The sequence below is a fragment of the Agrilus planipennis genome, unplaced genomic scaffold, assembly GCF_000699045.2.
Source record: "Agrilus planipennis isolate EAB-ADULT unplaced genomic scaffold, Apla_2.0 scaffold344, whole genome shotgun sequence".
Lineage (NCBI taxonomy): Eukaryota > Metazoa > Arthropoda > Insecta > Coleoptera > Buprestidae > Agrilus > Agrilus planipennis.
In genome coordinates this window covers 146,531-159,061 of record NW_020439077.1, presented here as the reverse complement: position 1 = coordinate 159,061, position 12,531 = coordinate 146,531, and the positions used below count along the sequence as shown (strand labels likewise).

Below are 12,531 nucleotides of genomic sequence, written 5' to 3'. Positions count from 1 at the left end.
GCTGTGCCACTTTTTAGAGTTCTGCTAAACGCTTAAGTGTTTTATATGTTACTTTAAAAATGAAATTACAATTTTATAGAACCCAACAACTAGCGTAATAATGGTAGATATCTTCTCATAATCAGAAGAATCAAAAAATCTGATCAGCACTATTGTAATCAGTTCTTTGATTTCGTCGTTATCTGATGCAATACATATCACAATCGAATGCCTAATTAATCCTTAGTTTTGTCTTTCATTTTTCTATTGACATTTCAAAGGAGCAAACAATAACGCTTTTAATTGCAGCTCGGTGTCCGCATATGTTCGGCGATAACGCTCTTGTCTTATCAATTTATGAGTTTCAAAAGATAAGCTCTTTCACCACAGAGAATCACGTTACAAACCTACAGCCAACATGCATCGATGGTAACGCAAAATTTACAAATAATAATAGCGTGAAACAAAGGCGCAAGGATGAGCGCTCACGATTAGTCACTGCGAGTTATTTGACAAATACTTGCGTGGATGAAATTGTCAAAAAATATAAACAATTTGTTAAAAAAAAGGGTTAGCTATAGATCAAAAAAAAAATCAGTGCGCGCAGGTACTTATATAAACCAATAATATTCTAAATTTGGATAGACGGTACAGCACTTATACTTTAACCATGGTGTTCATCATTTCTTTGGAAAACGTTCAGTAATAGTCACTACCATATTCTATCCAGCAAAATCGTAGAAAAAGATAGATAATTTCAGGTACATTCTAACTAATCCTTAAAGGATGCACTAAATCGTAGTCATTGTAATGGTTCAAAACAATTTAAATATGTGTATGCTACAAGCGTGGCAAGGTATCATAAGGTGATGTGTGTTTTTGGGAAATCAAAGGAAATGATTCATAATTTAGGGTCATTTTTCAGTAATTTTTAAATTTGAACGCGCAAAACTTCGCTTTTTGCAGTGGTTCAAGTCAATTAAAATTTGATATAAAAGCGCAGTAAGATGACGTGATTTGGTCGAAAAAGTATTTTCATCAAATCGATTGAAATGATTCATAATGTAGGGTTCTTTTTCACTAATTCTTAAATTTTGATGTGCAAAATTTCGCTTTTTGCAGTGGTTCAAGTTAATTCAAATTTATTTGATATAAAAACGCAGTAAGGTGTCGAAAAATTACGTGTTTTGACCAGAAAAGTATTTTCATGAAATAGATTGGAAAGGTTCATAATTTGTGGTCCTTTTTTACCAATTTTCTAATTTGGAGCCTAAATTGCACCCTTTATAGTGATTTAGCATGGCAATAGACGCTGTTCCTTAAAATTTTAGAAAAGCTACAGCACCGTCCAAGAAAAGGTCAAATCTACTCATTAAATACTAAAAAAAAGAACTCAAAAATCCACAAAGACTCTAAGCTAAACTGGAACTAGAGTATGCAGACTAAACTCATGTCCAATCCTGGATTTATTCCTGCTGGATCGAACCCATATGGTATTACGGATTACAATAATTTCAAAATTGTGCAGAGCTCGCAGAAGCATGTTAATTGACGGCGTGGAAAACTGTTTACGCAACAATTAAACCTTTTAACAATGGAAATTGACGGCCAAGAACTGCAAACAGCAACTGCTTTTATTGTTTCGGAATAATTCGTTTTACTGTTTTGAAATTGTGTTAAACTTATACATGCGACCTTCGACTTCGCTTGAAGGTTTCTGATAAGAACACCGCAACGAATGCTTTACCACTAATAACTCTACTGTGTGCACATATTATACGATATGATCACCTTTATTAACTACAACATGAACGAAATGATCGAAAAACAAAGAAATAAAGTAAGAAATTTGTTACCTATTTGGGATGAAGTATTTTCAGAACCAGGATGAAGAAATTACTTATAGTTTCGGAAAGCATACATGATAGCTAAGCTTGTGAACGTCTTGCCTCACCTCGTTTAAGAAAAAAACATTAAAAGATTTAAAAGATTAAACATTCCCTTAAAGTGAAGAATAATGAAATCCTTTCCTAATAAGGAGTTAATAATGCGATTTATTACCCGAAGGGTACGTTCCTGAAATAAGCTTTGTACATTCGCCAGGGTTTTAGAAAAAAATACGAGAATGCTGGGTAAACATAGTTTTATAATTGTTAAGACAATTCCTCTTCTTAAAAAGATGCCAATAAGTCGTTTAACTGATGGGAATCCCAGAATTGAAACAAAAAAGCTAATCAATTCAGACAAAAAATCCTTTACAAGTTAAGCGATATAGGCTAGGTGCAATTTCATTTGAATACATACACATAATTTCATTTAGGCATTCAAAAAGAATTGTGACCGAGGTGAGGCATATTGTTTTTATTATGAAGGTTGAGGTTGTGGTTCATATTAGACACTAATGTAATTTCCGAATGAATGAGTTCAACCTTACATAGATACATATATCATTTAGGCTCAATTAACAACACCAAATTATTTCAGATTTTGTGTACACTCAATTAGTTCTTCAATTTATCATAAAGTTATAAAATGATTATCACAAGAGATTATCGTGGGTTTTTTTGTCATTTTCGAAAATGGTCGATTGAATAAATAAAATGATCAATTACTGACTTCAAATGTTAACTTATTAATGAATTATAATGAAAGTTTGACTAAGTATAAAAGAAAAGCTGATTTAGGCGATTTTACAGATTGCACTGACTTTTGTTTAACTTAATTTTTTTTATTTCCGTAACTTTTCAATGTTTTTTTTTAACCAAGAACGAAATTGTTTTTCATTTAAAGCATTTGAAAACAAGACGTAATAACTAAAAGAAATTAACGAAGATAATCGATATCACTTACTAGAACGTTTCATGCTTCTTCTTTAAAATAGATAAGATTAAAACTAATAACGCTACAAACATACAATTAAACACAGTAGAATGTTGTCTTCAAGACTTCAAGATGGCATACATTTTATGGTGGTACAATAGTCTAGTTCTAGGTACGTAGCCAATAATAATTGTCAGTATGAATTTCGCATCGTGGGTGTGTATGTATGTATGTGTAATATATTTGCAGCAATTTTCTTTACTTGGTAACAACGAAGAAACAAACGAACGTTTCGTTTACGTATGATTAGTACACCAGCCGTATCTTTACGAGTACTTATTAGCAATAAAATCTTTCACTAAATGTGATAAGCGGCTTAAAAAGGGCTTCACAAGCGAAATCCACCGTAACACTCCTTCATTTTCCGCGTCTTATCTATATTCTTGCAAAATCGTCAGAATTCGAAGGTTAAACAATGACTAATTAATAAATTTGCACTTTGAAGTCGAGTCTATCACTTCAATAAACACTGATAAAGAAAGATACATTGCTGTCAGGACGGAAATAAGACACCCAGTTCATGACTAAAAGGCCCAACCCGAAAACCAGTGTTAGATCAGTGGAAATCTAAAAAGATCTTGATATAGGGTCGAATGTATTCTGAAGCGATTTTGAATTATGATCTTGAAAGATCTTAGAAAATCGCTAGAAATAATTATTTTTTAACCAAGATCTTCATTAATTTTTGAGAAATTTGTTTCAAAATGCAGATCTAGTAAATTATCTCCCTGTGGTCTGTCGCAAAAATAGTGAGAATGAATTTTATTCTGATTTGAGGGATCCTAGTAAGTTGGCCACTAAGAGGGTGTAAAACAACGAAAACATTAACTTCCACAACCCCATCCCATCCATTCACGACGATAAAAGGTTTATAAGAAACCAAAGATCAAAAAACTAAATGACTGACTGATCGATTATTCGGATTATCAAGTATTTGTCCAGCCCTAATTGTTGGTATCTTAATAGTTTTAGGGAAATGCGAAAATTAGCTCAGGATAGGAAAGAGTGGAGGTGCGTGTTCAACCAGCCTTAGGACTTAGGACTGACAACCGTATGAACAACAATCTTTCTACACATTGGTAAAACTAAAATTACATTATTCTGAAATCCTAATACCTTTTCAAATATTATTTTCTCGCAAAAAAGATTGTAAAAATGACCAGTACTGCATCTGCTTTTGTGTCGAACGTATATGTACGCACTAATCGTAATAACTTAATGTAAATAGCAGTTAGTAAGCTAGATGAGCGCGTCCTTCTGCAGAGGTCTAAAGTACAAGAATTGCTTGTAAAACTGTACAATAATAGCCAGTAAAACGTACATAATATATAGATTGCTGATTGACGTCATATAAGATTAGCTTTTCACTGAAAAACAATACCTCTGAGGCCTTAAAAGATCTTATTTTTAGGAGTATCTTTTCTAAGGAAACCACTCATTCCATGCATACGAACAACTGAATCTATACCGAGCATAAAAGTTAAAGACAAAAAGGAAGAAGCAATATATCATAAGTTATTTTTTTTCTGATCAAATTTTCCAGTTGATTTCTGCTTTTATCTGTGACTCCACAAGTTACAATATAAAACTATTTAGATTTGCTGAACTACCCCAACTCGAACTTTCTAAATACAACCAGTAATTTTTGTTTCGAAAACATCACACCTACGTAAACGTATACCCCCAGATCACTTCGTTCGTGTTGTCGTTTCTTACCATGACCTTAAGATCCTAACTCAACCGTTTTTCTTGCTGCCTTCCATAAAATATTTTGATACGCCATGTAATAACTAACTAGAAAATCTTGGATTTCTTCAATTTGAATCTCCTAACAGTTTTTTTTTGCGATCTCCTGACTGCTGCTTGACCTTACTCAGTTTACCAAAGACGAAATTTAAAGAAACGCCAATCTAGATACCTCGAAACTCAAAATAGCGAATTTTGGCACAAACATCTCTGTCATGCAAACATGTATGCATATACTACACATACTTACGTTAGAGTTTTAAATTAGTTTGTAAAACTACTTCAAAAACTACAGTTCCTCTAAATCTTTGAATAGCTACAAATGAATATCGTGGAACCAAAACCAGGATAAAGCCAAAAAGAGTTTATTCCTTAAACCAACACCAACGTTTCGCCTTTTGGTTTAAGTCTTTATCAAGAAAATAATTCTTCTTATGGTTGAAATTTTATTACCAATGTTATGTTGTTCATTATGTTGAATAAGATTATAAGACGCGGCTTTTCTTCGCATAGTTTTTAAGCTTTGAAAATACAAAAACACTAAAGAGAGCTTTCGACAAATAAGGGCAATGTCAAAACTGGCTGTTGGCGGTAATTCAAAAAGATAAAATAACAGTCATAGCCACTTCATTTGAAATGCAATTTCATGTGGCAGAACATGAAACAAAATTATGAGGATTGGTTATATCCAAAACGTCTCTCTCTCTTTATAGTTCGAGCGAGCTTTTCGCCGTAGAGAATTTACACTGAATTTTTAAAAGGGAGTTTTCACGTCAGACGATGATACATTAAGTACAAGAGCGAAGATTACAACTTACATGTATCTATGTACTTATATGTGTGCAACAACTATCAAATACTGCGTATCTCTCTTGGTATATACAGATATACTATGTATTATAAGACACGTAACACAAACAGACGTATATTCGTATTATTACTCAACAATTCTGAATTGCAAACAAGAATTATCAGTAAGCAAGTACGAGCGAATTAACTAACGAGGACTTCTTCCAGAACTGGAACTCCTTGCACTTCAGTCTTTGGTAATGATTTCTTGTAATTTTCAACGACAAATTACGATGCGGTTGTTTTAACGCCAAATGAGCTCTGATAAAAACTTCTACGTAGTTTCTTTATCGTTGGTTAACTTAATATGTTATGTCGAGGTGCGATATTGGTTAAAGTACTTCAGGAAGTTAAACCGCGAAAATTTTGAACAGAGCCGCACGACGACGCGACGTCGACGCCGTGACGTAACAGTTGGTTGACTAGTCAGTACATGTCGACGCGGACGCGTCGTCCAAAATAGCCCACTCGTCTTGAGCAAATGTCAGGGCAACCAGCTTTTAGAAGATTGCAGTGGGCGTTGTTGATTGTTTTTTTTACTCCATAGTGTACCTACCCATTGCCCATTCTCATTATATACCGTACGTACTCATCATCGTCGTCATCATGAGCGCACGGTACGACGACGACAGTCGTCATCGCCACGACTCGATTAGGCGTAAACTCAAAGAGTCAAGAACGAACGTGTGCCACCGTAATAAAAGTTAATTGAGTTCGACTCATCGTCGACGTTATTCCAACCCAGGAGGTTGATTGTTAATATGCACGTCCAGTTATGGAGTAATGTGAAAACGAAAAAGGAAAGAGGCTGATGAACAAACAATGACAACAAATGAAGATGAACATTAAAAACAATATGTCGAGTATTGTTCACATTTTTTTTTCTACACCTACCTTGACAATTATTGCCTGTCGCGAAGCGTGCGCACTGTCGCTGATGTTGTGCTTTATCGGGCGCCTTGGATCCGGATGGCGTGTTCGTCGTGTTCGCGTCGACACCGGCTTCTGAGTACTGCAGCAGGGACGGCAGACGTGACGGTCTTGTTGGCTCTGCGTCTTCTTCGAGCTGCGTCAGCTCGACAACGACTCTCGGACTAGTAGGTAGGGCGAGGACGAGGAGGAAGAACGCGATCCTTCGACGTCCCTGTCCTGACGGACGTCACCCCGCCGAAGGAAGGAAAGAACGACGCCGCACACTCCACTCTGACATCATCGACCCTACGACTTTTTTCCACGCTGACTCATAATAATAGGATAAGGACGAAGAGAGGACCTTTTTTTTTTCAGGTCCTGACGGACGTTCGAACAGATATAGAACCATACGGAACAACGACGAAATCTTCGGTCTGACATCCTGGCTGCTGTTACTACGTTCGTCATGTCGCACGCTTTTCTTGGCTTGACCTAAATCTGGACTGACGCTAAGAAGAGGTTCCCTTGGGGTCTCAACTGTTTCCAAATATGGCTTCCACGTTTATTACACACGTCGCGATGGTGTAAAGTGAATATTCTTGGCACGATTTCAACATAAAGATGACACCACCAAATTAAAAAATGCCTGACGAAGAATGAAGTAGCGGACGGCTAGTCATGAGGATCATTCCTCTATTGCGATTTTGATTCAATAGATGCTAATTGAAGTTTGAGGAATTTTAAAATAAATACAAAAAAACTCATATTTATCTATAAGAATTTTTGATGTTTTTCCAAATAAATAGTCCTTTACAGCAAAACCAAAAATGATTCTAGGATAATATGATTATGGTAGGAAAAGACAACACGAACGAAGTCCGTACCTACTTACATTATCTGAGATTAAGGGTTACTAGAGATGGGTTTAACATCAGTACCTAACGTAAAAAGTTTGACGGTAAAGCAGGAGGTTGAAGTTAGTATAATTGTATTACATTTATTGAAATTCGCTAGTTCAAAGCATATCTATGTACAAATGTTGCAATAAAAAATCTTTTGTTAATCTTTTCTTATCAAATGATTGATAGTTATACATACTCTTCAAATAGAAATGGAATTATCAGAAAAAGAACATTTTGATTCACTACTAAATTATTACTCCATTTTGTTTCACTCCTAGTTTATGTTTCATAATTTAAAAAGGAACATGTCACCTAGTACGTTGTAAATTGTAAAGAGAATATGGATCCACCTACTCGATGTGTCAATCAATATATTGAGTATCCACTGGAAGATGACCAATTGACATGGTCATCCATCTAATCTCAGTGATGACTAACAATACTCATTTAATTTTTAACAATTAATTCTTTTACAAAAATTGATCCAAAAAAATTACTCAGGTCGACATACTGTAGGGATTATTAACCCTAATACTGTAGGGATAATAATGTATTTAATTTAATATCCAAATGTGGAAACGCTCAATTGAAAATAAGTATTTTATTGTTGTAAACGACACTGACCGTTTGCCTTGCTCTAAGGCTTCCTGAAGCCTTCATTCTCTACCCTAAAGAATCCTTACATTAAAGGCCAAACATCGGTGTTGTTTGCAATAAAGGATATTTACGTATTTTCCCCTCAACTGACTTTGACTTTTACAATTCAAATTTAAAAAAGCTTTTAGAATCTGATTGAACACATCTTATGTCCTGCCTGTAATTGTCCTTAGAAGAATCTAGCAAAAACTTAAGGATATTGTTAATATTCAATAACGTTTTTTTGTGTCACTTCGTGAAGAAGCAAAGACTGTTAGTAATTATTATTATATGCAAAACTGTGAAATAATGATAATCAGTCAAAAACAATTAATATTAAATAAAGTTCAAGGCAATTAAGGATTGGAAGGTTTTTATTTATGAAGAACCAACACCGACGTTTCGCCGCTGTTTGGGAGGGTTTTTCAAGGTAGGTTCTTTAGTGATGTAATAAAAAGTTCCAAATAACTGGTGCATAATATTAAAATAAACATTGTTTTAGTGTTGGTTCTCCATAAATAAAGACCTTCCAACTATTAATTGTCTTGAACTTTATTTAATAATATTCAAAGTAAGGGATGAAATGGAGAATAGTCAAAAACAATATCATTCTTGAATAATTGAATAAAATATTAAGTAAACAAAAATGCGCAAAGATCAAATTAGAACCAAGTATTATAGTTATTCTGCATTTGAAGTAGCTACCTAAAATTCTTTCAAATTAAAACTAATAATACATTATTCTTTCGCTGTACAAAGTTGGTGATATAGCAAAGATCCAAATGTACCAAATAAATATTTCTAGATCCTCTACAATACGTCTAGAATATATATGTCTATGTTACAAAAACATTAACCCCCTAAGTATATTTCTATTGTTGCAAATTTCGATGAGAGGCCATGACCTATTAAATAACTTGACAATAAATGTTGATCAGGAAGAAGACTCGGTCGTTACGACAAGAATGTTAAACCGTCACTCTTTTAGACGTTATAAAAGATATGCGGAAACATTAATTAACAAACTCCGGTAACATAATTTTTCTAAATTTAGGTAAATAAGTAAATAAAATAAAAAAGTCATTTACATAAGATTTTCTTGTCTATATATAAAAAACATCGTGTGTATCCTGTTGATTGGTCTTCAACAGCAAATTGTAGTTTTGCGTTCGCGTTTGAATCGTTTTTTTTTTCTACGAAACACTTCTCATTGTCAGTTCTTTCTCTTCATAATTTAAAATGTTCAGCGTAAATTTTCTTTAATGCGCATTTTCTTTCGTTATAGAAAATTGTTATTATATGTATGTCCACCATTCAAACGAAACGATGTGTTTCGTTATAGGGAAATCAACCAAAAGCAACAGTCTTCCTAATATAATAAGAACTACTTTTATGGTTATAGATTTGACGATTTTTGCCTTTTCCAACATCATCATCATAAGATCGTCAGTCCTAAGACTGGTTGGACACGTACCTCCACTCTTTCCTATCCTGGACTAAACTTCGCATTTCCCTAAAACTAGAACAGCCCACATCCTTAACCATTTGCGAACAGTAAACTAATCTAGGTCTACCTCTACCCCTCCTAACTCCTGTCTCTGCCTCTAATATGTCTCTTTTAAGCTAATTGTTCGAAATGTCTCGCACCTGTCCGCGCCTCTCTTCTTAGGTAATGTTACTACTACGTTCCGTTTATAATCATCTGGGACTTTCCCCGTATCATAAATGTGACTAACTAGCTTAAATATACGATCTCTAACCTCTTGTCCTGCATGTTTTAGAATTTCCCCCTGTATCCCATCTACACCTGGCGCCTTATTATTCTTTAAATTTTTTAATGCTACATCGAACTCTTCTCTCATTATGGGATAACCAAACTCATCTATCTCCACACTATCTTTCTTCTCTAATATATCTCCTAACTCAGGGCCTGCGTATAGGTTCTCTAAATATTCTTTCCACCTATCTGCCTTTTCCTCATTTTCTATCAAAATGACCCCTGCCTCGTTTCTTATATTACTACTAGTGTATCCTACATCTCTAAAATTCCTTTTAATTATATTTCCAACAATGATAAGTAAAATTTGTCTTGACCTTGGTCTTAAATACAAGACCAAACTGTCTTTATACTAGGAAGACTCATTCTAATGAACAAGACCAACGCTAAAACCAAGACCTTAAAAATAATTACTTCCCATGGATTTATGACTTAAACTATTTGAATTAAACTATTTGAAACAAGTACTATTTTATTCGCCAAAAGATCAATTTTGCGTTGGAAAAAGAGTTAATTTATACATTGCAGGAAGGGTAAGTTTTCGAATAAGCAAGACTGTCCCAGTCTTTTCAAGAATATAAATAGAAGTTTGGAAATCACTGAAGAATTTCCATGATCCCTGTGCTATTATAAAATGTCAGTGTCATCAAATATACGAACGTGGCATCGATGGCAACATAATACATGTATATGCTTGTAGTAAAGATGTCTTATGTTTAGCCAATAGCACTACTGGTCATAATAATTCGTCTGACTGTTGCTGATACGGTGCTAAAAACGCATACGGTTCGACCTCGAAGTTTCCAAATATACCAACCCGAAGGCAATAAGCTAACAGGCGTTTTATTATTATTATTTCATTTGATGATTATCCTTGAACAGTGCTCACATTAGCATTAGGTTAATAGATTTTCGAATGAAGTACTTCGGAACAAGACCATAGCACCGTTTCAAAATCTTTGCCAGGCTGCAATGACGAACGCACGGACAGACGACATGCGGGCTAGTTTTACTACTTAACGTTTAATTGTCCGACACCATTTAAATGCATGAATGAACACGGGATAAATTTACAGGCAATACTATTACCTACTAACAAGTAGGACATTTAAATAAAACTCATCACAACCTTTGATGAGTCATCATCGTAAGGTCTTCAGTCCTAAGACTGGTTGGACACGCACCTCCACTCTTTTCTGCCCTGAGCTAATCTTCGCATTTCCCTAAAACTAGAACAACCCGCATCCTTAACTATTTGCGAACAGTAATCTAATCTAGGTCTATCTCTACCCCTCCTAACTTCCGTTTCTGCCCCTAATGTCTGACTAGACCTTCATGCCTCAGAAGGTGTCCTACCAACCTATCTCGCCTATTTTTTATTGACTTCCATAGAGTCCTCTGTTCTCCTATTCTTTCCAATACCTCTTCATTTCTAACCTTTTNAGAAGGTGTCCTACCAACCTATCTCGCCTATTTTTTATTGACTTCCATAGAGTCCTCTGTTCTCCTATTCTTTCCAATACCTCTTCATTTTTAACCTTTTCTACGCACGGTATCCTTATCATTCACCTGTAACACCACATTTCGAACGCTTCTAACCTTTTCTTTTCCGCCATGCCCACTGTCCATGTTTCGCACCCGTACATCGCCGTGCTCCAAACATACACCTTTAACAACCTTTTTCAAATTTCTAAATTAACCGTTCGCGAGCATAGAAGTGACTTATTTTTATTGAAGGCGATTCGACCCTGCACTATCCTCTGTTTTATATCCCTACTACTTCTTCCGTCCTGACTACTTATCTGACTTCCTAGATACTTAAAATCGGCCACTATGTTTATATTCGCTCATTCCCTACTTTTTCTTCCCTTGCATACCACTATTTTTGTTTTACTTTTATTTATATTCGTACAGTACTGTTTTGTCAGTACCGCTTCCATTTTACTTAAAGCTATATCTAACTCCTTTTTGCTAGATGCTAATACTGCTATATCATCTGCAAATTTAAGCATACTAAATCTTTTGCCCCTGTATATCTATCCCTACTGTTGCACTGTCTTTAATGATATTGCAGCCCCAGTTCTCTTTATTGCTCGTTGCTCTCTTTAATGACTGACTATAATAATTAAACTAAATTTTCTCTATCAATCATTACAAAAATAATGGATAATGGAAAATATTCCCACTACTCTATATCACAAAAGTAATGACTATTGAGACGGTAATGTAAGTATTACCTACGAAAAGTAATGCCAATCAGGTAAGGTCACCAATGATAGTAGATAAAAGTGTTATATTGTTAAGTACTTATTTGTATTGTAAGTTATATGGATTAATAATAAACTACAATATTATCAATAAACAAACGAGGAAGTGAAATGTTGCCTACAGAAAAAGATTACATATTTCATTACCTCATACTGCTTTCGTTCATGAAGAGCACGCAGAAATATGGAAATCGAGAACTACCGAATCCGAAATATCAACGTAAAAACCTAAAAAGGTCTTCTCGCGGTCACCGCAACACGAATACTGAACTATATCAAGTCCTTGACCTTATTACTCCTGCTCCTAAAATCTGAGCAAAGTGAAAGTATTCCGGTACATCCTCCAACTGAGTTTGCATGAATTGCTTTCAAAAACAGAATATTTGATGCTACACTTTATCATTGTTTTCCAATAAGTGTTGCCAATCGACTAGGCAATAAGGATGTGATACGTTCTTGGTAGTTATCAATTTTCAAAATTAACTACAACTAAATACTGTAATAGTCAAACTGTTGAGAGATCTCGTTTACGTCATCGACATAGTATATACGAGTCAATCCAAAACGTAATGCCAACAGCACG

General features: G+C 34.8%; 1 protein-coding gene across 2 annotated transcripts in view; it reads right to left on the bottom strand.

The window, feature by feature from the left end:
- The window catches only part of LOC112903862 (zinc finger protein Xfin-like), a 51,367-nt gene extending 39,255 nt beyond the window's left edge, over window positions 1–12,112 (bottom strand). Inside the window, exon 1 of one of the 2 annotated variants that reach the window (XM_025977310.1) lies at window positions 12,096–12,112. The gene's annotated coding sequence lies outside the window, so the exon portion shown is untranslated. Of the gene's footprint in view, window positions 1–6,348; window positions 6,413–12,095 lie in introns of those variants that run through there. The other variant, XM_025977307.1, reaches the window with a different exon arrangement.
- Window positions 12,113–12,531: the final 419 nt, after the last annotated feature.